The sequence below is a fragment of the Engystomops pustulosus genome, chromosome 4 (genome assembly GCF_040894005.1).
Source record: "Engystomops pustulosus chromosome 4, aEngPut4.maternal, whole genome shotgun sequence".
Lineage (NCBI taxonomy): Eukaryota > Metazoa > Chordata > Amphibia > Anura > Leptodactylidae > Engystomops > Engystomops pustulosus.
In genome coordinates this window covers 143,667,422-143,690,777 of record NC_092414.1, presented here as the reverse complement: position 1 = coordinate 143,690,777, position 23,356 = coordinate 143,667,422, and the positions used below count along the sequence as shown (strand labels likewise).

The 23,356-nt window shown below is 38.4% G+C and overlaps 1 protein-coding gene across 1 annotated transcript in view; it reads left to right on the top strand.

Moving 5' to 3' along the window:
- Positions 1-23,356, top strand: part of RORA (RAR related orphan receptor A) — a 316,067-nt gene that overhangs the window by 73,828 nt on the left and 218,883 nt on the right. The gene's annotated exons all lie outside the window — the stretch shown is intronic.

Below are 23,356 nucleotides of genomic sequence, written 5' to 3'. Positions count from 1 at the left end.
AGGGACATACCAGCAAACATGAGCTTGGAGAAAAACTCACCATGTAAGCTTACAAAGTTCGTTTTCTGGGGATAATAACTAAACATTTGAGCTAAAAACAGTATGGGCACAAGTTGGTATAGTGCTATAGGAGCCAGCCATTAAGTTTATTAGTGAAAATCTTGTCACAGGTTATTTTTAAGAACTATGACCTCAACTCTTGAGGGCAGAAACTCACCAATTAACTATTTAAAAGTAAAGAGAGGACATATTTTATAAATACACTTATATATGCAGTGTGACTGAGGGGGAGATGGGTGTTGTAATGTAAAAGGAGTCTGTGTTTTCAGTGACATTGTATATTGTAAAGATTTGATGATTTGTGAAGATTTGAAAAGATTCAAGATGTATGGATATCTTTTTGTAATGTTTAAAAAGGCTAATTAAAATGACTACAATTAGGCATCTTACTTCATATCGATCATGATGTTATATGGAATGATGTTGATTCTATATGATTATTGGAAGGAATATGGTACAGTCGTTTTTCAGTAGAAATGGTATTCTTGGATTGCTCACTATATGCAGGTTTATTGTTGTGGTGCTGCTTAGTTTATGTGGGTATGGTATTATGAGAATGTTTAACATAATAAGCAAAGAAAGTAGAAAAAAGTCTAGATAAAGTTTACCTATTAGTCATATTAAGAAATATTTAAAAATAAGAGGTATTTAAAAATAAGCTAATAGTGAGGGATTAAGGTTTGCGATCGTAACATTTTTGTGGCCACCTTTTTCCTGCTTGGGATCAGACCCAATTAAAGCAGATGAACTATTGCAATTACATTTCCTCTTCCACTGATTTCTATAAGTCACGGAGACAGCTGAGCTAGCAAATCTCAGATGACAAAAGAGATAGCTGCATGTATGCTCAGAAACATTTTATTACACATGGAGGTATTCATTGTATGCAGTAATTCACATCTATAAAGTAATGTAAAAAAGTTTGTGAGTGTTACATAACGTTTTCAACCCCTGGATGCATAATGCTACTTATATACGAAATGTTCAAGAAATAATAGACTGTCGTTCATGTACAACCAAATTACTATGGGAGCCCAGTTCTGATGAAAGTTACAATTGTAGCCCAGTTGTATTAATGTGGGCATTTCACACCTCTACATTACCATCTGTAGGGTTGAGTGTCTAGAGCAGTGGTGGCGAACCTATGGCACGGGTGCCAAAGGTGGCACTCAGAGCCATTTCTGTGGGCACCCCAGGACAGAGCTAACCAGACAGAAACAAATCCACCAAATCTTCCTGCAGTCCCAGGCAATTTAAGCTGCTCTCAGCGCTATTTTAAAGTGACACTTCATTCTTCCTGTACAGAGAGACCTTGTAGAGAAGCTACAATGATAGTCTGAATTTGCCCTCCTTCTTTCAACTGTATTGGTGGCCTCAGGAATTGATACAATTGAAAGATGTGGAAGAACAGGTAGCAATAAATTACTGATTAAAATGCCATGTTGGCACGTCACGGTAAATAAGTGGATTTTAGTTGTAGCTTGGGCACTCGGTCTCTAAAAGGTTCGCTATCACTGGTCTAGAGTGTCGATGGGTAAGAGAGCTTTTGGAGTATTGTGAAATGGGAGGAGCAACATAAATTGTGTACCCTGCATCTTGAAGGAGGGAAATGGGGAATCACACATCCCTTAGTATAAAATGTCTTCCAGAACTAGAGGGGAGTAATCCCACCTGCACTGTAAAAGGAGAAGTCAGAACAGAGAAAATGTGGAAGTAGCATCTTCCATGACACAGACACTAAGGCCTCATGCACATGAACATTATGTTTGAACACACATTTTAGAGGCGGTCCTATTCCTGTCCGGGTTTATGGCTCAGTCTCCTCAACTGTCTTCAGTGTGTAGGTGGTGCTCTCACACACCAATAACACATGGGTCACAAACCAGGGACAACGTTTGCATACAGGAGGCCTTAAATGTTACTAATGAAATATGTAAAAAAATCTTTCCTAAGATGTCTATAGTCTTTTAAACTATTACCTGATTTATTCAAGGAGAAAACTTTTATGGCAGCAGTGGGAAAAATACCAACATCTCAAAACTGTAACCTAATGAGTGCTAAAATGTTATATTAGTATTAAATATAACCATTCTTGGAAAATCCATTGCATAAGTATTAAAATATACCAGTCTGGAAAGACTTAGCAAACAAATCTAAAAATTCTTTCTTCAATATAGTCAATGGTGAACTGGTTACGCCCCAACAATCATGGAAAGGATCTATGTGTGCCGTCATTCTCCATTGAAATAAATGGAAGCTACAGAAACTGTTTAGTGACCATTTATCAGACATAACTCACTATTAAGGACAGTCATGGTTTTATGGTAACATAGTCATAGGTTCTATAGTCTTCCTCCAAAAAATGAAAATATAATGGGAATGTATTTAGTATAGCTCTCAGATACTGTGACTGGGCGCATCATCTATAATTTTTCTTGATTTACTTAAATGTATTCTGAAATTAGAAGTTATCAAGATACCACTTAACAAAACAGACAGACAATCTGTAGAAAAAGTTACCAACAACATTATATTTAATGCATTTATTAATTATACTAAAATGAATGCAACCCAAGCTGAATTTTGCAGGCAGCATAGTTGCAGTAACCTGAAGCTGAAGTTTGGTTGATCTGCCTTTTCCTTACATGGTTACTATTAGCATGTAGCATTTTTGTAGATGTTGCCTATAATCCCAGGGTAAGTATTTACCTGCTCGTCAGTTACTTCACTAAAGGATTGGTTTACTTGGTTTATTTTATGCGCAAGGGAGCATGCAGACATTTTTATGTATGGGCAATACAAATGGCAGTGTAGAATTATTTACTGTGAAAGGCTGCTATAGAAACATGCATGCATACATAAGTATTTTAGTTTGTTCATTTATGAAGCATTTATAATAAAGAAAGGAATCCTTATTTTTTGGTGCTGTCAGCTAAACAGCTAGTTGGCTAAATGCCTGTTTGCCCATGAGTGGCAGAATATACTGGAATCAATCATCCTAATGTGTGTGTATGTACATAGAAATATCCAGTATATAGCTACATAGATAAATGTAAATATAATTTTATAAACAATGTTCCCAATGCAGCATTCTGGTGCCACTATTTTGGAGTGTTATGTAATGATCTTTTTTTGGACACTCACCATTTTTTATCGTCACTCTTTTTCTTTGTGTGGTTAAGAGTTTAATTTATTTCTTAAGGCTTTTTTAAAAAAAGAATCTCAGTGAATATATCTATTTTTTTAAACATTTCCAAGTAAAAATTTCAAAAATGTCAATTTGGGACCCTAAACTACACTGTAGTTGATTTGGGGTCTCAAATCGACCTGATATGTCCTCCTTAATTGTGATTTACAGAATTCCTCTCTATGTTATAGAGTTAGTTCTTAGCAAGCTCCTGATAATCTTGATTAACTTGATATTCTGCTCTCTGTATTCTGGTGTCTTGACCATCTACCTGTATTCAGGCTTTCCTTCTCCCTTGACTTTATGAGTTTGTACTGCATTAACACATTTTGTTGAGACCTGGCTCTGGAGACTAATCTTCTTTGTTTTGTCTTTTTTTCTTCTCTATGTTTTTCACTTTGGCACAGGGAAGGAACATCTTCTAGGTGTTCCTTTCTGTCTAGGGTAATGTGTGGCAATCAGGCAGGGATAGCTGGGAAAGGGGTTTAGTCTCAGGGTCCGCTGTCTCTGTCACCTGTCTGTTCCCATGCCCCGTATTTACATCTAAATTGCAGTGCTAGGCACCATAATGACCTAATCTATATAATGACAATAATCATATTTTTATATAATATTCCAGTACCTCTGACACTGTCCTCCTTGTGCCAATATCAGTTTATATATATCGCAGAAAGAATTACTGATGTTTCCTTTAAATTCTGAATAATTTCATGTGCCAATAAATGATTCCCATTTGCCAGGTTTCTATTCTTGAGGAAACAACTGTGGAGCCATCACATGTTATACTGCTGAATCAAACATGTTGTAAGACTCTAGGAGTCATCAGAGGGTTACAGTGTTTCATAAATTTTCAAGGAATGCTCTACTTTTTAGAAATAAAGCTGTAACATAAAATGTGTGCACAGACCATTGTATTATGCGTTCATTTCTAGCTTTTATTTCATAACTGGTTTTGTTTTGGCTATGAGTTAGGCCCAGAAGCTCTGTTTTGGTCTAACATGTCTTATTTGTACAAAACAATGTAGAGTTAATGAAAAAGAAATCTTCCCATTTTAATGTTTTGCTTTGTACTCCCTCACAATAACTGATTAAATAACTGAAGTGTGAACTGGCACTAAGACTGCCACCCAAATTACTGACAAGAGGTCCAACAGGGGGTATTTTGGACCACCGTTCTCATCATCCATGGGGGTCCCATCGTAGAGTACCCCACCAATCAGTGACTAACTTGCTATGTGGGAAAACCCCTTTAAAGAGGACCAGGCCCCCATAAAAAAGCACCATTAACTGCTTACTAAGGCAGCTATTTTTATTCTTTTTCAATAATTATTTTATTCTTTTTAATTTATAGTATTTTATTATTTATTATTTTATTAAATAAAAATATTATTTTATAGAGATTGTAGGCATAGCAGATCATATATTTACCTTCAATTTTTTTTTGACACACAAGGAAGATTTTAGACCTTTTTTTCATGAGGATCCCACTCTCTATTACTGTACATACTGACATCCATAAATACTGATGTTTTTACATATATATCTTACTTTAGTGTACATTTGATGGATATTATTCTACATATTTTATGGATGATATGCTTTCTACTGTGACTTTTTGATTTATTCATGGTTGACTTATGCAAGGTCTGACCGTTTATTTATTTATGTTGTAGCCACTGTAGTACATTTGTGTTATAAAACTCATAAATTGAATATTTCGACACGCTAAGAGTGACGTATGCTGAAATATATAATTATGATGCTGGCACTAGTTTATCCTATCTGTGCTGCAGGGTGAACGTACTGTGCTGAACAAATAAATGGTCTGCACTTTATGCACAACAATGCAGTGTTTATGTAACAATGGTGACCTCCTGTGGTCACCACTAATTTACTGGATTGACTGTCCAGGGCATACAATGTGTCTGTTTGTAGGTCTTGATGTGAAGATCTGTGCGTCATAAACAGCATGATGTAAAAGTGTTTATGAAGCTCTTGGTTTTGCTGAATATGAAGAGGTGTTTAATTCATAGTTCACTGCTATATGCAAAGCCATTTATCCAAGACTGGTGTATTACTCAGGTCATTACTGACGTAAGGGATTTAATTGCTGTGGATCTCCATGTATTAAACAAAAGTGGAGCAGTTGTCCATAGCAACGAATCAAATGCATCTTTTTATTTTACTTACCATTCTGTATGACGCTTTCTCCAACTTGTTACACCTGCCGGGAAGCAAAACGTCAGGGCCAAATCTAATAATAAAATGATGTGCCCTGCCCCTTCCATAAAAATCATAAAATAGACACCCAAATTTAAGCATCCAACTTCTATGGGATCATTAGGCAAAAGTAAAAAAGATACAAACCAGCAGTAAAATAGCCCATATCATATAGTACCCTCTGAATAAATATATATTTACCCACTAAATTAATAATATATACTAAGCTACGTTTATTTCATTTTATATACCCCCCCCCCCCCAAAAAAAAAAAAAAAACACATACAGAACCCTAGAACCCTATGGAATAATTACATGCTGTGTCTTCCCCACCAATTGATTTATGTGATGTACTCCATTCTTCTGATTAATATACAGGAATCTTATAAGCAATTGTGTTATAAACGGTGCCACTCCTTATTTATGTAGAACAACATCCTGATTTATGTACATTAGCCTTCAAATTAATATATATACAGCACCTGCCTAATTTACATATGGCACCTACTAATTTAAAGGGTTTTCTGGAACGTGAAAAACATGGCTTTCTTCCAAAAATAGCACTGAACCAGACCATGATTTGTGCTGGTATTGCAGCTAAGATGTATGGAGTTGATGGTGCTTAACTGCTATGAACTAGTATGGAGAGAAGTTATTTTTGGAAAAAAGCAGCCATGTTTTCCAACCTACAGACAACCCTTTTAAAGGAAATCTACCATTAAAATCAATCATGATAAACCAGGGACACTTACTCATAGATCCAGACACCGTGACTGTGGTAATCTTCTTATATTTGTTAACCGTGCCCTCCTTCCTTCTAAAATCAAAAACTCCTCCCTTCCGCGCACTAACCTCACAGGCTGTTACACTGTGCAGAGCACTTCGCCCCTCCCACTGTGTGCTGATACTTCCTCTGCTGCCATGAGATTACAGAAGGTAGAGGGAGGGAGTTTTTATACAGTTCCAGCAATCCCCATTAATTCATATGCCGCACATCACCCCCTCAATTATTAATATTTGAAAACAGCACCCCTTTATAAATGCATAGCAAACACAACAACCCCACCCAATTAATTTATAGTTAGTACAGAAGCACCCCTGCACTGATATATAGTTAGGACAATACCACCATATGAATTCATAGTTATGACATCACCCTGTTTCAATTATAGAATGGCACCTGCACAGGGGACTAGTAGGTTTGGGGTACAATTATCACCATGACACTGGTTGTTGCTGTCTATTATTTTTTGTCTAAAATCAGTAGAAGTACCAAGAAATTGCAAGAGAACCAAAAGGTTGTACTCTATGATAATATATTAAGGGGCCTACATATTGTCTATATACATGGAACTTTTATTATCTGTGTCCTCCACTGAAAATCTTATTATATTCTGTAAGACAAGAAGGTTTTGTTCACTTTTTTACTTACTAGTTTAGTTATCTTTTGCCAAAGTTTAGGAACTCCTTGTGTCATGTCTGATCCTGCCGATGGAGCCCTGCCCAAATAAATGGATGAACAGTAGAAACTGAAATAGATTGAAATGTTTGAAAAGAGTTCAATAAATAAGCACTATTCACCTTTTTTTATTTAAAATCAGGTTACAGACTTTTGTAGTTAAAGGGAACATGTCAGCAGAAATTGACGAAGTAAACCAATACCAATTTGTAAGCATCTTAAAGGGGTTTTCCCACAAAAGAAAATTATCACATCTCAATCCCCTAGAGATGTTAAAACAAAATCATTTAACCCTTACTTTACAATTTACTCAGTTTTGTTGCTGTTTTAGCTCCTATCACTCCCTAGGCTGCTCAGTGCAAAATCGCACAGTGTGGGTGGGGCCTCTCTAAGCAGACACATTATAATCCATCTAGTTCTGTGGGGTGACAGTGTGGTTACATCATCAGGTACAGGTGTATATGCACATTCATCTAGCTTCTGACATTGTACTAACACACTGACACATAGAGATAGGGATGAGATAGGCCAGAGATGCATGAGATGATTACACAAAGGATGATAGACCATTACACTATTACACTGTGAGCTCTGCTACATCTCACAGACATGTGCCTGCCTCCCCCTTCCCCCGGATCACTTATCTCCTTGTAGCTTGTTACACTGTGAGCTCTGCTACATCTCACAGAAATGTGCCTTCCTCCCCCTTCCCCCGGATCATTTATCTCCTTTCAGCCTAGTTTGCAGCCTTTCTCTCTGCTCACCATGTGCTGACAGGATGTAATCAGTCAGTGGGGCAGATTTACTTACCCGGTCCATTCGCGATCTAGCGGCGCGTTCTCTGCAGTGGATTCGGGTCCAGCCGGGAATCACTAAGGTAGTTCCTCCGACGTCCACCAGGTGTCGCTGCTGCGCTGAAGAGCATCGGAACGCACTGGAGTCACCGAGCCATCGTGGGTGAAGGTAAGCGCGAGTCCAGCGACACTTTTTTTCTTTTAAATGCGGCGGTTTTACCAAATCCGTCGGGTTTCTGTTGCGTGCATGCCAGCGCCGATGAGCCACAATCCGATCGCGTGCGCCAAAATCCCGGGGCATTTCTGGGAAAATCAGCGCAAATCGTAAATATTCGAGTAACACGTCGGGAAAGCGCGAATCGGGCCCTTAGTAAATGACCCCCATTGTCTCTGAGCTCTATGCAGGGGCCGTGGCTACAGACAGTAATCTCATCTGCACAATTTCACACAAAAATTAAAGATGGCTGCTGACCCTAAGTGAGAAGTTACTGGGTCATGTCTAAGGGAAACTGAAATTTTGTACAGCAGGAATTATAGAGACAGGTTAGAATTATATCTGTGAAATGCTGCATTTTTGTTAGAGAATGAATTAGTGAATTAGAGAATGTTATTTTGTTATGCTACAGTACATATAAGAAACTTTACTTTGTGGGAATACCCCTTTAACACCTTCCAGATCATGTTTCTTTCATGGCTCAGCGTGGTGGCATCCAGAAAAAACTAATTTGAAGTGAGATGTTAGTTAGTTGTATAAAGTCATGTAAGTAGAGAGTTTGGCACAGAAGTTTCAGAAACCCCCTCTACTGTGATTGATATTATTCATCAGGCTTCAGGAGAGTTGTTTACTGATTTCCCTGGATGCAGGACCTTCAATCACAGTGAGGGGGCAGTACTGAGTTGGGGAGATCTTGACTTCAGTTCTAAAGTCTCCACCTCAATGACTTTATACAACCAATTTACATCTCACTCCACTCCGTTGATTTTCTGGATAATTATGGATGATTTTCTAGATGATGATTGGTGATTTTCTGAATGATGCCACCACGCTGTGAAAGAAATATGATTTTTACATCTATGCTTACCTCTATGGTAGTGGTTTATTTGGTCAATTTCTGATGAAAGTTTCCTTTTAAAGGGTATCTGTTGTCTTAAAAATGCAGTGCATGTTATAGAGCAGGAAAAGCTGATCAGATTCATATGTAGTCCTGGAAAAGATTCAATAAAGATTGTTATTTATTTTTCACATCTCTGTTGAGAAGTCATTGAAGTGGCACTGCCACCGATTGACAACTATAGATGTATACGCAGCCATATATAATGTGTAAATATGACATATTTATTGACTATAAATTAGATTGAATGGATTAAGATCTCTACTGAATAATATATGAATCTGAGTAGCACCTCCAGCTGACTTCAGTATAATTATTACATAATATTATAACATTATAAATTGTACAGTAAATTTATGGTACTGTACAATCTAAGAAGGTCATCTGTGGAAGTTGTATTTGTGTTTGTAAATGAAGAAGGCTCTGAAGGGGATCAGATTATTTTTCTGTGAAGTTTGCTGCCAGTGGAAGGACTGATACAATAGGATACATGAGTAGCAAACACGAGAACAGAGTAGAGGTGCAGGTAATCTGTACACAATAATATTAGAAGGAAGTTATCCAAAAATATATTATGTCCTCTCATGTAAAATTAGCTTCCAGCTAGAATTAGATTATCAAAAATTTACAGGAATACTAAGCCCCTCCACCCAAAAAAGGTACCCTTGATTGAGTAGAAAATAAAATTTCCCAATTATTGTTTATCTTTTCTTTTAACTCATTTGACATTTGCTGTTATAATTACTAAAAATATGTGAGTAAATTGCCAAGTGGGTGTTACCAGTCAGCACTGAAAGGATTAGACTGAGAATTAACACAAACCCAGTCACTAACACCCACTTATCTGACTACTTATAAATTAGTCAAAGGAACAGCAAAACGTAGAGTATACAGTGGGAAACATCGTTGGGGGACCACTCCTCCCCCCTGAAAATTGGCTGCTGCCGATGTACGGTGGGTTCTCCCCAGTCATGTCATTGTCCTTATATGGACAGTGACATCATCTGGTCCCTCTCCCTCCTGCTAAACTACATATGGACTGAGCACACCTTGACGGGAGCAATACGCTGCATCCGCTCCTCATAGGCTTCTATTGCCTCCGCTGATAATCACTCTCAGCAGAATTACTTTCCTCTGATATATTCAACTCCTTATTTGGCTACAACGGATGGAGGAAAAATAGACTGTGCAGATATGGTCATGTAAACCTACCTCAATTTATAGGTCATAAAGCAAAGGGATAACCTTTGTAGGCAGGGGTGTGACTACAGGGGTAGCAGCCATAGGAGCCGCTAAGGGGCCCGGAGTATCAGGGGACCCTGAGATCTGGGGTATTCGATGTGAATATGCTGTATGTGTGTATGGTGTGTATATACTGTATTTCTTTGTGTGTGTAAAAGTGATGTGTATATGTTGTATGTACGTATATATGGTGTGTATGTACTGCGTGTGATTGTAACTCACATGTGAGTAAACAAATATCTATTTATTGTTTTAAGAGTTAAGGTGGCCCTGTCTCTACTAGTTACATCCCTGCTTGTAGGCACTGCCTGCATGCTCTGTCACTAGACCTTAGGAAAGCTAGTATCTGCTGGAACAACACAGAGACAGCACATTATAGGGCAGCGAGGGTCACTTTTTCATTGTAGGGTGAAAAGCCCTATTATCAGCATATGGAAAAGAGAAATCCCTCTATTATGCAGCAATACCAAATAGGTTTAATTCATGTTTAATTGGCATGTACGCTTGCTTTATCCATTAATTAATGAAAAGATTCTGTTGTAGGGCATGAGCTTGGCAGCTGGAATAATCATAAATGGGAAATCTTGGAAAACTGCCGGAGGACTGATGAGATGGGAGAATAGGGCCCAATTTATTGTTAATATAGCTGTAATCTTCTGCACTAACAAGGGGATAGTTGCATAAAAACAGTGAAGCAGAAGCTGTTCAGCTAATATCCAGGATTTCTGCAGACATCATTTGAACAAGATGTAAATAAGGTAGATTTTATAAATTGAGTTTAAGCCAGTGAAGAAAAATGATTACCCAGTGTGACATTTCTCTGTCCCTTAAAATCCTGGGAAAGGTTAGCAGCTATTAAAAAGTGTATGTGTTTTTGACCTGGTCTGCCATTATGTAATCCCATTATTAGAAGTTGCAGTGGGTATAATTATCTCTCTCCTCCAAGGTGCCCGCCAGAAAAGCCTCACGTTTAACTAGTTGCTCACAGCGTCATTTTCCTGGTGCCAAAATCCCCTTAGGACAACCCTAAAAATAGAAGTGTCCCGTCCTATCCTGTTACACATGTTCTGTAGAGAAGTTCTCTGTGAATGTGAATCTTCATGCTGCAGAAGAGTTACCTAGAGAAATAAATTGGATTTTCATATACAATTAATTCCACACTTTTTAAAGGTATTTTGGTTTAAAATGAAAATTCACGGAATAAGTAATACGTAGACTAACTCTATATTCACATAAAGAATTGTAATTGAGTAATTTATCAATAGTAATACATCATACAATCATGTAGGACCATACTTGGCAACATACTATACAATTTCCATCTAGCAGACAAGATGGTATTCACTATCTGTTACTGTGAATAATACTGTACTGTGAATCTGTTGATGGCTACTGGAGTGTAAGCTCTTCAACCAATGCATACTGTAGCATCTGTAAATTACCATAAAACATATTTTACAAGTTCAGATTCTGAAAGATAGATTTTACATATATTTTCTAATTTTACCAGAGGCATTTCAACTTTTATGGTGCATCCACACAGGGCTACAATCCGGAATTTTGAGGCAAAATAACAGGAAACTTTGATTCCTACACTATAAATCTTCTGGTCAAAAGAATTTCACAGACTCCATACACTATACTGGGTCTATTGTCAGCAAAATCTAGTCAAAGCCAACTGCACCCAGATCAAGAAGTACTGACAACATTAAAGTGGGTGTACCAACTTTGCAAATTATCTCTCCACAGAATAGGGAATAACAAGCTGATTGGTGAGGATCCAACTGCGGGAACCCCCTACTGCGTGCTCATCCTGCCTCTTCACCCATCAGTATAAACCGGATTTGTGTTCTGCAGAGCTTGGGTTTACAGTCACAGTATGCATCCTGCAGCTCCATTCCATAGAGTAGGATTGCCACAGCACTTGCCTATGTCTGGCACTCACAGACAGTAAAGGTGCCCAGGTTCTGTCCTTTCCAATTCCTTACACTCCCAATACAATTGAATGGAACAACAGGACACTGGTACTGTTGTTCCATCCATTAGTGAGACTAGGACCCTCATTCTCAGGGTTGCTGGGTTCCCATTCTTGTGATAGTGAGGGTGGGGGTGGGGCTTGCAGTTGGTACAACCCGTTAATAATAACTGATGACACCCCTACCCTGGCATAATTAAATTATAGCGGCTCCAGGTAACAACTATATCTGTGAACTTTTGACACAAGTTGCCAGACATGTTCCCCATCACCTTAGAATATAGCTAATCTTGTCAAGTTAGAACTAGCAGTAGGCCAGATTAAAGTCATGTTACTAAGGCTGCAGAGAAATATGCAGCTGCAAAGGTTACAGTATTCTCCATGTACGCCATTCTCACTACATTCAGAGAAGACAACACCAGGCAGACATAAGTGGAGCGTAAGTACTTCTTACTCTGCACAGTTGCTATACATATAATATTGTAGGGGTGTCTACCATACATAGAGCTGCACCAGAGTATCTTATCTGCCATCATATAGAATTCTATCTTACACAGAGCTGAGATGCAGCATCTTAGATGCCTTGTAAGAAAATATGTATTATTTATATACTGAAATACACATATGAATCTTTAGGAGGAGAAAAGGGAAAACCCCTCATGTTTTAAGCCATTGGCAATGAACCTGGCTGCCAGAAAGTTATTGTTAAGAATGGGGTTGTAAACCCCCAAACTAAATTTTGGTCCTGAGGCAAATGAGACTTCAGTAACACCTCTGCTTAGTAGTCCAGAAAGATCAGAAATATAAATGACTAAATAATAATAAGTTATACTGGAACAATCATTACTATATGTTAATCTGCTCAGACTGAATATCTGACTACATTTCCATAGTGAAAGGTTTGCTTTAATCAAGTAAAAAATAGAGTGTGATACTTGTATGGTAGTTTCCATATTTGTCTTTACTATTCCAGCTTTTATAACGAAGTGTATTAGAAGTGATAAAAGCGAAAAAGTGATATCATAGAGTTAATCCTAGAAGACCTCAGACACTCACATACTTGAAAATACAACTAGAATAATAGATATCTATGACTTTCAAACCTGGACTCTGGCTCCCTCTCTGGTCCTTGTGGAGCTGATCTTATGAAAGAAAGAACCATCTGCCGGACTAACCCTCTAATGATTGATATACCCATGTGCCTATAAGTTGCCCTTGATAACATGCAGCTTCCTGTTTTACAGATGCCATCATGTTCAGGGATTGTCTACAGAGGCCTTATTAACCACCTTAGCTCACTGTTCCCTGTACATCCGTATAGGGGTTCATATACTTTTGAAAGGACTAGCGCTACACCAGGGCATGCAGGCAGTATTATATTTACATACATAATACATCTGCTTTGGATTTCTTAAAATATTTTGTCAACTTTCCTCATTCACTGGAATAATGACAATGGAACAAGTTGATTCAACATCTGAGAATATGGACAACAATATTTAGAGCAAATAATTTTGTCCTGCACGGGTTTCTATAATGTTACATGAATTTCAGTGGATCAGTTTATCCGTAGAGAGAAAATTCTAGATCTGAGATGTTTTGCAGCATGTAAATGTTAAACTTTATATCATCTCCTAGGGAGCCGTGCCTATTATTTTTTCCCTAAATTGGCACTTTTTAGATTGTGAGTACCTGTCGGTGCAGGCAGGGGACACTGCTTGCTTATTAAACTAGAATATATTACAGTCAAAACGGCTGGCATTTTGATAAAAGCAGATTTATTTTCATCACTCAGTGTACTGCTTAACATTAAAGTTGCTCTGAACTCACAATTTTTACAGCCTCTACAAAAAGGTTTCCACTTTCCCCATGACTGAGGATAAGATTTTCTATAAGGATCAATTTAATCATTTAAATGGGAGGACTTAGAAATAGCGGCTTACCTAGTACAGAGGAAGAAATGTGTGTGCAGGACACTGGGAATGAACATGTCACTGAATGCTGTCTATTACTGTGTATGGCTTTATCTAGCAATTAAGAGAACGTCCCTTATGCTGTGTCCCCTCTTTCTGTCTTTTTCAACCCCATATGCTGCTGCAAACAATATCCCGAGACTGGGATCTTTATTTAGCCTTTATCCTAAATTAAGGGACTGAATTTTGTATTGGGGAAAATGTGGGGTTTGTGCTTAGTTTAATATGTTGGGTACCTGTATTCGTTCAGAAACTCTAAAGGGTCTGATTTAGTACTGAAGTCAAACTGGAATCATTTAAAGGTGTCTGTTGTGGAGTGTCTTTAAAGGGGCTCTACAATTCAAACACAAAGCTGCTAAAACACATCCCAGTTCCCTCCGTTCCAGTTGCTGAAACTCCTGTTTGGATATTGTCATTGAAGGTGCCATTCAGAGAAGGTCACTGCAGCTCCCACTCATTGGCCTTAGCAATAACCGATACAAGAATGGCACATTACATCCGAGAATAACTAAATGGAAACTTTAGGAGTTCCATATGTATTTTAACATTGACTCTACATCTTATTTAAATTGAATTAACCCTCTTAGAGGTCTAGGATCTGTTCTACTTTCTGTTTCGGGGTCTGTATATATTTTTTGGGGTGATAAAGGGATCGGATACTGTATTTTGGGTTTAAATGCTGAAGGGTTGGGTATGTCCCATGTACAAAGGAGGGTTAAGCCTTGAAGACAAAAAGTTTGCGAAGAACTTCTCTAATATCTATTTTTCAGACCTATATGTATCAAAAAGTTGTAGCAAAACAGAGAAAGCCATAGGAATCATTGCCTCTCCCCATGGACTACACTTGTGGAATAACTGTTGATTTTTTTTTATCCGCAGAAAATTTTGTAACAAATCTGCTCATATGGATTTTGTTACCAATTAGTTGACTCCTTTTCATTCTGAATATATGTTCCATTTGGGTGAAACCTTAAGTATTATAAGAAGGTTCAAAACATTTATCTCTGTTGTAGATGATTGTCCTTGTGTATGTGGGCGGCAGTGTGATTCCTGCTGTGGTGCAGGTCAGTCAATACAGCGCACCATAAGCAACTTTCTCACCACACAACACATTAGGTGGATATTCTGAAAGGTAATCTTAAAAGGGGCAGGGGGCACTATAATAGGATCACATGTAAGAGTGATATCTGGACACCAGTATACATAGGCTGTGGGTTCTACAATAGAAAAAGAAATGCTAGACATATTCAACAAAACAGATTAAAGTAACATTTATCATTGTTCCAAGAGGTGTTAAAAAGGAATCATACAAATAACAATATCCAGCAACAGCATTCTATATAAAAGTTTACAATGTTTTTGTAAATGTACAATCTCGTATAGAACCCTGTTTACAATCAAGAGAATTTTCCAAAAGAGAAATTAGAAAATGTAGTTATTGTCAATGAGCTTCAACTTTTTACAAACTCTGTTTAAATCAATACTTAAAGTTCATATAAGGAAGTTTGTAAGAAATGACAGCAGAGAAATAAACTACCTTCTCTGCTACCTTCTCTACCCAAACTAGATGAATCAATTATTCATGAATAAATGAACAAAAATCTTCATTTTATGGTGATAAAATAACTAACACTGTACAGTTGAGAGTACCGGTGTTGCATTTAGTAGACAGAAAGTCTTTGAATCATATTTCTGTATAATGCTAGGCCTCCAGTCTTGTGCAATGTGTGCAGTCTGTGGGATAGGACCAACAATCTGGTCCATTTCCATGGGCTGCACACATTTGTGCGGAGACAGCCTTACAAAATGCTGACAACATTTATAATAACTGATGACAATAACAATCCTTCACCCAGCACATACAAAAAGCAGACTTGTCCCATTGATCTTGGCGTTGTCTCACAATGTTGATAATCAGTGGCTAAGAACTGAACGGACACAGGTGTAAGTGCAGCTATTACCTCACAGGTGAAATGTCTTCTCATTTAGGTGCATTGTAGTGACATATCACTGCTGTATTCCATCTGATGTCTTAAGCTCTGTGCACCACATCCCCACACTGCGCCCCTAAAAATACTACATTCACTAACAATATAGTGTTACCTAAATAACACTGTCCCACAAAGTGCTCCAAAATAATATTTACCCCTGCAACACAACTGCCCACATTGTGGCCGCACATACATCAAATATACCAGCATAGCAAACCATACTGTGCCCTGTGAGAGATAGACACACAGTGGGTGACGCTGTGAGGAGGGTCTGGAGCAGTTAGATAGAGGAAACTTTGTATACATGCTGCATGAAGGGAATAGGGAAAGGCTGAGGCAAAGGTACAGCCACGTATACTTGCAGAGACATATCTAATGCAAGAGATTTATTGAAAAGATGCCAACCCCTTTAAGCATTGCAGTTATTGCAATTGTAACATCTTCCTAATGTCTCTGGGTAGAAAAGGAGTATTCCTATTACCATTAATGTCCCATGCTGTCATGACCCACTGATGGATTCGATATGCATCTATGGGCCAGAGAGCAGCAATTGGGTAAGAAGCTTAAGAGGGGTTCAGGACTAGAGGTGAAAATGCCTTTATTGATAAGGTGAAACGTTGTATTGCTACTATGGTGGAATAAAACACAAGATTTTTCACTGAACGGAGTGCTGCCTCATCGCTGTGTTTGCTATCGTGGTGGGTTCGGTCTGAGCCCGTTGGGAGGATTTTTGCACCCGATTTTGCCCCGTGCACGGTGCTGCTCCATACTGGAATTTTGTCTGATAACATATCAGCTTTATACACTTTGTACACTGGATACAGCTTGGAAATTAGTAGTGTGGGTATTATGTGGATACAGGGGATACAGGGCAGCCTGCGCATGCGCAACCAACTGTTCTGGTCATCTTGGGGTGCAACAGGGGTTACATCTGGCCCCTGTTCTTGTGCTCAGTGGGGTTCCCATCACTGAGACCACCACCGATCAGCAAGTTAGGACCCAACTTGCTTTGTGGGAAAACCCCTTTAAGGGTATTTTCATTCATCTTTTTTTTAAAGATTGTTTAAAGGGAACCTACCACCACAAATCTACCTATAAAGGTAGATTGGGTGGTAGGTGGATAAATGGGCCGTGAGGATAGCCCTTTTATAGGTAGATTTGTAGTGGTAGGTTCCCTTTAAGTATTTTTAAAAAAGCTGTAAGTGCTACTAATGCACAGAACTAGGTATAGAAATTAGTATAGTCCAAATCTGTAAGAACTGATGGGTTTATGCTGATGGATATGCATGTTTATTGCAATAATACAATTTGAAATGAACATATCATGTGGAAGCCTGTAGAGGAAAATATACAGTATATAATACCGTTATATACAGAGTCTTAAACTAGAGGGGAGTGCTAATATATGCCAGGTATAAATGCAGATCACTTATAATCTGTTACACCAGCTTTGTCTTTAATAAACATTACACGTGACATATTTGGATGCTAGTCTTTATTAAATAGTTTTTTATGTAAAAGGGCAGAGGGTAAATGATTGGTTGAAATCTACAATTGTATAATATTCAAGGCTTATATGAGCAAACTCTGTACTGTACACTGGCGATCGTGAAGTCATTATTTGCAGTATAGATAGTCCATTGTAGAGAAGAGATAAAGAAAGGACAACATGTTCACTTTGATATGGGCTCTAGCTGACAATTATATTGAATTAGAAGGTACATTGTATTGTGGATATCACAGAATCTTATCAAACATTAACATTAATTAACACAAGCTCTATAATGTGTCATAGTGTGCCCAGTAACCAGATGGAGGAAGCAAAAGACTAGGATCCATATTTACTATTACCAAAATCCAAGCTTACCACAATAAAACACCTTCATGACCAATTCAGTTCACCATGGCATGTTATTTCTATAAAGATACTATACTATATAGATATTATGTGGTATGTTAAGTGGCTCTTAAAGGGAATCCATCAGCCCTCACATAAAACCATCATTGCATAAGGTTTTAAAAGCTTTTCATACCTTTAATGTTTCCAAAGAAAACACATGTTTATCTGGGGGTGGGGTCATGTCTGTTGGCGCACCCATTTCTACATCTCAATATGATGTCAATCATATGGGCCACATAGAAATAAAATAGGGCACCTAGCAGACACAGCCCCCCCCCCCCTCAAGTGAACCAAGAAGCTAAATTGCATAAAGATAAAAATGAAGGATTTGCTTTGCTGCATATTTAAAGAAGACCTGTTACCAGAATTGTTTCCCCAAACCAACAATGCCTGCAAGTAAAGGGTTATAAGTCCTCACCATTTCACCTAAAAAAGCTGCCATTGAGGCACAGCAATTTTTCTGATATGCAAATTAGCTTACTTGACTCTGTTTTTCAAGATGTGACTCTCTATTTTCTCCCCTGCTGCTGGTGAACCATGCCCCCTTATTTTGACTGACAGCTCTATGTCTCTTCAAATCCCTGCTCTGCCAACTTGCACATGGGGACTGTTTGCCAATATTCAACTACATGCATATAAAGCTTTATTTAGTAGTAATAAATATTTACACAGTGCCTTGTGTAACATTCATGTCATGTGACCAGGGTGATGTCTTCTGAGTTCCTATACCCTTTAAATTTATAAAATTTACCCTTGTATGTATCACATGATCTTATTGCAGACTCCATGGAGGATGGAGACAAGAAGAAGTCTATGGAGGCTGCTGTGTGATCAGATACATACATGGGGTACATTTTACAAATGTAAAGGATATAGGACCTTAGATTACATCATCCTGATCAAATGACATGAATATAACACAAGGCACTGTGTATAAACAATTACACAATATTTCATATAAGTAAATAGAGCTTTATATATATTTTAGTTGAACATTGGCAAACAGTCCCTATGTTCAAGGGTAAAGGAACTTCGATGACATCACACTGGTCACATGACATGAACTGCTGAATAGTAAGTAGGCATAAGGAATGGGGAGGAGCAGATAGGAATGGTCGGTCAAGCTAAACACACACCCACTGATGCCAAACAATGGAAGATAAAGTTGATTTTATGGTGATGTGAGGGAAATAATTTTTAGCTAAAAGAAGGGTGTCAGTTAGTTAATAGGACTCTATAGGAACCTGTTATCACTTGTTGTTATTCTGTCTGTGATGTAAATAACAGAAATAATAGAAACCCCTACAGATTTCTCAATGGGCAGCATATTAATAAGCATAGTGGCCAGATTTAAAATGGAAGCATATGGTATTTTTTATGAATTACAGATAGTTATGGAAAATAATGGGAAAAAAATCATTAAAAAATCCTTTATAAAAATGTACCATTACAAATTGTTTAAATATAGGTCAGTTTCTGGTGACACTTTCCCTTTATTACTTGGGTTTATATAGAGTTGATATATGTTAAGATATAACTTGTTCATAATTAAACAGATAAACTGTACTTGAAAGCACAAATCTAACTCATGAGTCATGCTACCAAGTGAGTTAGCTAAAGCAAGCAAAGTAGAATTTCGACTTATTTCCCGGGTCGTTTGATCTTTCATGAGACTTCACGACAAAGCCTTCTTTAATTGTTTTAATTCTTAAATATGAAAATGTGTTATGCATCTTCCTTATATGAAGATACATATAAGGAAATAACTTATGGGTACTTTATAAATAAGAACAAAGTAGCTAAAAGATCTGGTGAAACTGGAAGAGAAGTGGCAAGTATGCGACAGAAAGGACATGCAGCCGCCAGGCCCCATCTCATTAGCGACTTGAGTTTCTCACTTGGCTCCGAGTTCTTGGCAGTTTTGCTGTTTCACTGAACAAGGCATATGCAGGAAATGAACAGCCTGGTATCCCAGACACTGCAAGGATCAAATCAAACAGTACAATCTGTCTCTGTATCCGTGAAAACAGGGAATAGGGATTGTACTCTCTCCTCTCTAATCCTACTGCTGCCAGGAGGGCTACCTTGCAGGCCTGTTCAGTTCTAGAAGATTTTAGATGTATGGCTGCTTTTCACATATGTGCATTCATGTGCTTAGATAATTGCTGTTGACGAAAAAGCTTGCAATCTAAACATGTAAATTGTCATTTGTTGTAAAACAGCCTCCATTACTTAAAGGGGTTTGCCCAAAGAAAGAAAGTTCTCAAATTTTAACCCCCTAGTGATGTTTACACAATAAAGATCAATTTACTTTACAATGTTACTCAGTTTTATTGCTGTTTTAGCTGATATCACTCAGTGATGATCAGTGTAAAATTCCAGAGTTTGAGCGGGGTCTCTCTAAGCAGACACATTATGATCCTTGTGTGCTGACAATGTGATTAGATTATTGGGGTCTAGGGTTTATCTACACTTTCATTTAGCTTCTGTATATTCACTAGCATCTGCCACATAGAAAAGATTGATTGACATTGCTTGCTGTTATTTAATTTATAATCTACTCATACACCCAGGTCCTTCTCAACAAGGGACTCTCCCAGATTTACTCCCCCAAGGACTCCTGATTTTGTGTACGTTAGCCTGGTTTGGTACTTTTATGACCTATGTTTCTCCTGCCAGCAGTTGTTCTGAAGCTACTGCTTTGTTATCTTGGCTGTGTGGTTAGCGTTATTGTCCTGTATGTTCTCTCCGTGTTTGCGTCGGTTTCCTCAGGGTCCTCCGGTTTCCTCCCACACTTCAAAACATACTGGTAGGTTGATTAGATTGTGAGCCCCATTGGGGACAGGGATTGAGCAGTTTCTGGTTTTCTCCACAAATACTGCTTAGAATTAACACCAACAAGTTCAATCTTCATCTCATCAGACCAGAGAATTTTATCTCTCATAGTCTAGGAGTCCTTCATGTGTTTTTTTGCAAACTGTATGCAGCTTTCATATGTCTTGAACACTCTGCCTTAAAGCACTGACTAGTGGAAGCTGTAGTGAAAGTTGACTTAATGGAACTTTCTCCCATCTCCCTACTGCATCTCTGGAGCTCAGCCACAGTGATCTGTGGGTTATTCTTTACCTCTCTCACCAAGGCTCTTCACCCATGATTGCTTTGTTTGGCTGGATGCTCAGGTTGAGGAAGAGTTTTGGTCACCCCATACTTTTTCCATTTAAGTAGAATGCAGTCTATTTTGCTCTTAGGAACCTTGAGAACTGCAGACACTCTTTTGTAATCTTGGCCAGATCTGTGCCTTGCCAGGGAAGAATCCCCAATTTAGAATCGGTTCCAGAATCTGCTCCAATCAGAAGGTAGTAAGCAATAAAAGTTGTAGACATGTCTCTTCCTTCCTCTTGCAATTGTAATATGCTTAGTGATAGATATATTTGGACGTTAATATGGCATTTTATTTTCCTGGCATTATTTGGCTTTGTGATGTAAACCAAGTTTAGATGTAATTTGTTGTGAATTCAGTTATTGACCCAACAAGTACTAATAAATTATTATAATCAAGACTATCTATTGTTTTTTCTTTCTAAAGTTGTGAATAACAGATTTGGTGATTGCACCAGTAATGCCATTGTATTATATCCCTCTAGCATGTTCATCAGACAGAGAGATGTATGTTCTAGCATGTTAGCATGTTAGCATGTTAGATGTCTAGCATGTTCATTCAATCAACCGTGATGACTACATCGAGATGTAAAAAGGATTGTGGGATTGAAATAGCGGTAGAGATAGAAATCATATATTATGAAGGGTGCGCTCCCCCTCTCCCTCCTCTTTCAGTTCAGTCTGAAAGATCAGACCATCTTCTCCTACCGGCAGAGACAGACGGCAAACTCAGGCCTTTGAAGTATTCTCCGACAGAAGCGTCACTCCAGGGATCACTCTGTTCTTCCAGACCGTCTGTGAGAACCTCTGAGTGAAAGGTTAATACTTCTCGTTTCAAATTCTTACATGTAAAGCCTTGTAATCTAAATCCAAGTAGAGTGGGCAGCCATTAAACAAGTCCCAGGTTTCTGTCGTTGATTTGGGATGAAAGGAATTGTTCTTTGCCAGATAAATCGGAGTAACATAACACTTTGTATTTGTCACCTTGGGGTAAAAATTTTATGAATAGCACTTAATATACAAGCTGACAGTAGAGAAGGTCTACAATTTCCATGTAGACAATAATATCAATAGGGAGGTCACTTTAAAGGGGACCTGTCACCACATTTTTCACAATTACAGCTAGTGGCAGGTTCCCATAGAGACCTGTTAACTAAATGCCTCTATTCTTTTAGCCATACAATCAAATTTGTAATTTTGCCTTGCATATGGCAGCATATAGAGGCAAAGGGACCTTAGAAGATGTCACCCTAGTCACATCCCATTGATTGCTGAATGCTGAAAAGGCATGAGGAATTGCTGCTGGATTCAGCCCAAGGTGGCCACAACCCCCTCGAGTTGCTCTATATCTGGCTATTTGCAAGGCAAGATTACAAAGTTGATTTTATGGGTATGTGAGGGAAACAATTTTAAGCTAAAAGAAGGGTATCATCTAGTAATTAGGGCTCTATGGGAACCTGTCACTAGCAACTGTATTTGTAAAAAATGGAGTGACAGGTTCAGTTTGAAGACAAAAACTACTCTGCAGTTTTACCATTAATCTTATGGTCTACGTGCTTTTGAGATGGATCCCACACAAAACATATTGGGGCACATTTACTGATAACAGTGCAAACTGCACTGGCGCACATTCTTTATGAATCTGGCGCCGCCTACACTGCTCCGACAGAGTGCACCATTTTTTTTGGTGCACCTTTACCATAGGGCAGTGATGGCGAACCTTTTACAGACTGAGTGCCCAAACTACAACCGAAATCCACTTATTTACCGTGAAGTGCCAACATAAAATTTTAAGCAGTAATTTATTGCTACCTGTTCTTTCACATCTTTTAATGGTATTGGCGGTCTGAGGCCACTAGTTACGAGAAGGAGGGCAAATTCAGATTATCATTGTAGCTTCTTTCCAGGGTCTCTCTGTAAAGGAATAATGGTCGGGTCCAGCATGATGACCTCCAAAGATAATGCAGTTCTGTAAAAACCTCACTTTTCCTGCAGTTCCAAACAGCTAACGAACTGTCAAAAAGCACTGAGAGCAGCATCTCTTAATTTGCCTGGGACTGCAGGAAGATTCAGTGTTTGGTGCACTCTGTCCTGGGGTGATGGCCCGAGTGCCCATAGAAAGGGCTCTGAGTGCCACCTCTGGCACCCATGCCACAGGTTCGCCACCACTGCCATAGGACATGCAGCACAATTCTGCCAGATTTGCATGTTAAATCTGGCGTACGTCTGACTGAGCACCGGAGCGCCCTCTAATTTGTTTCGCATAATGACTTGTGCAGCTGCA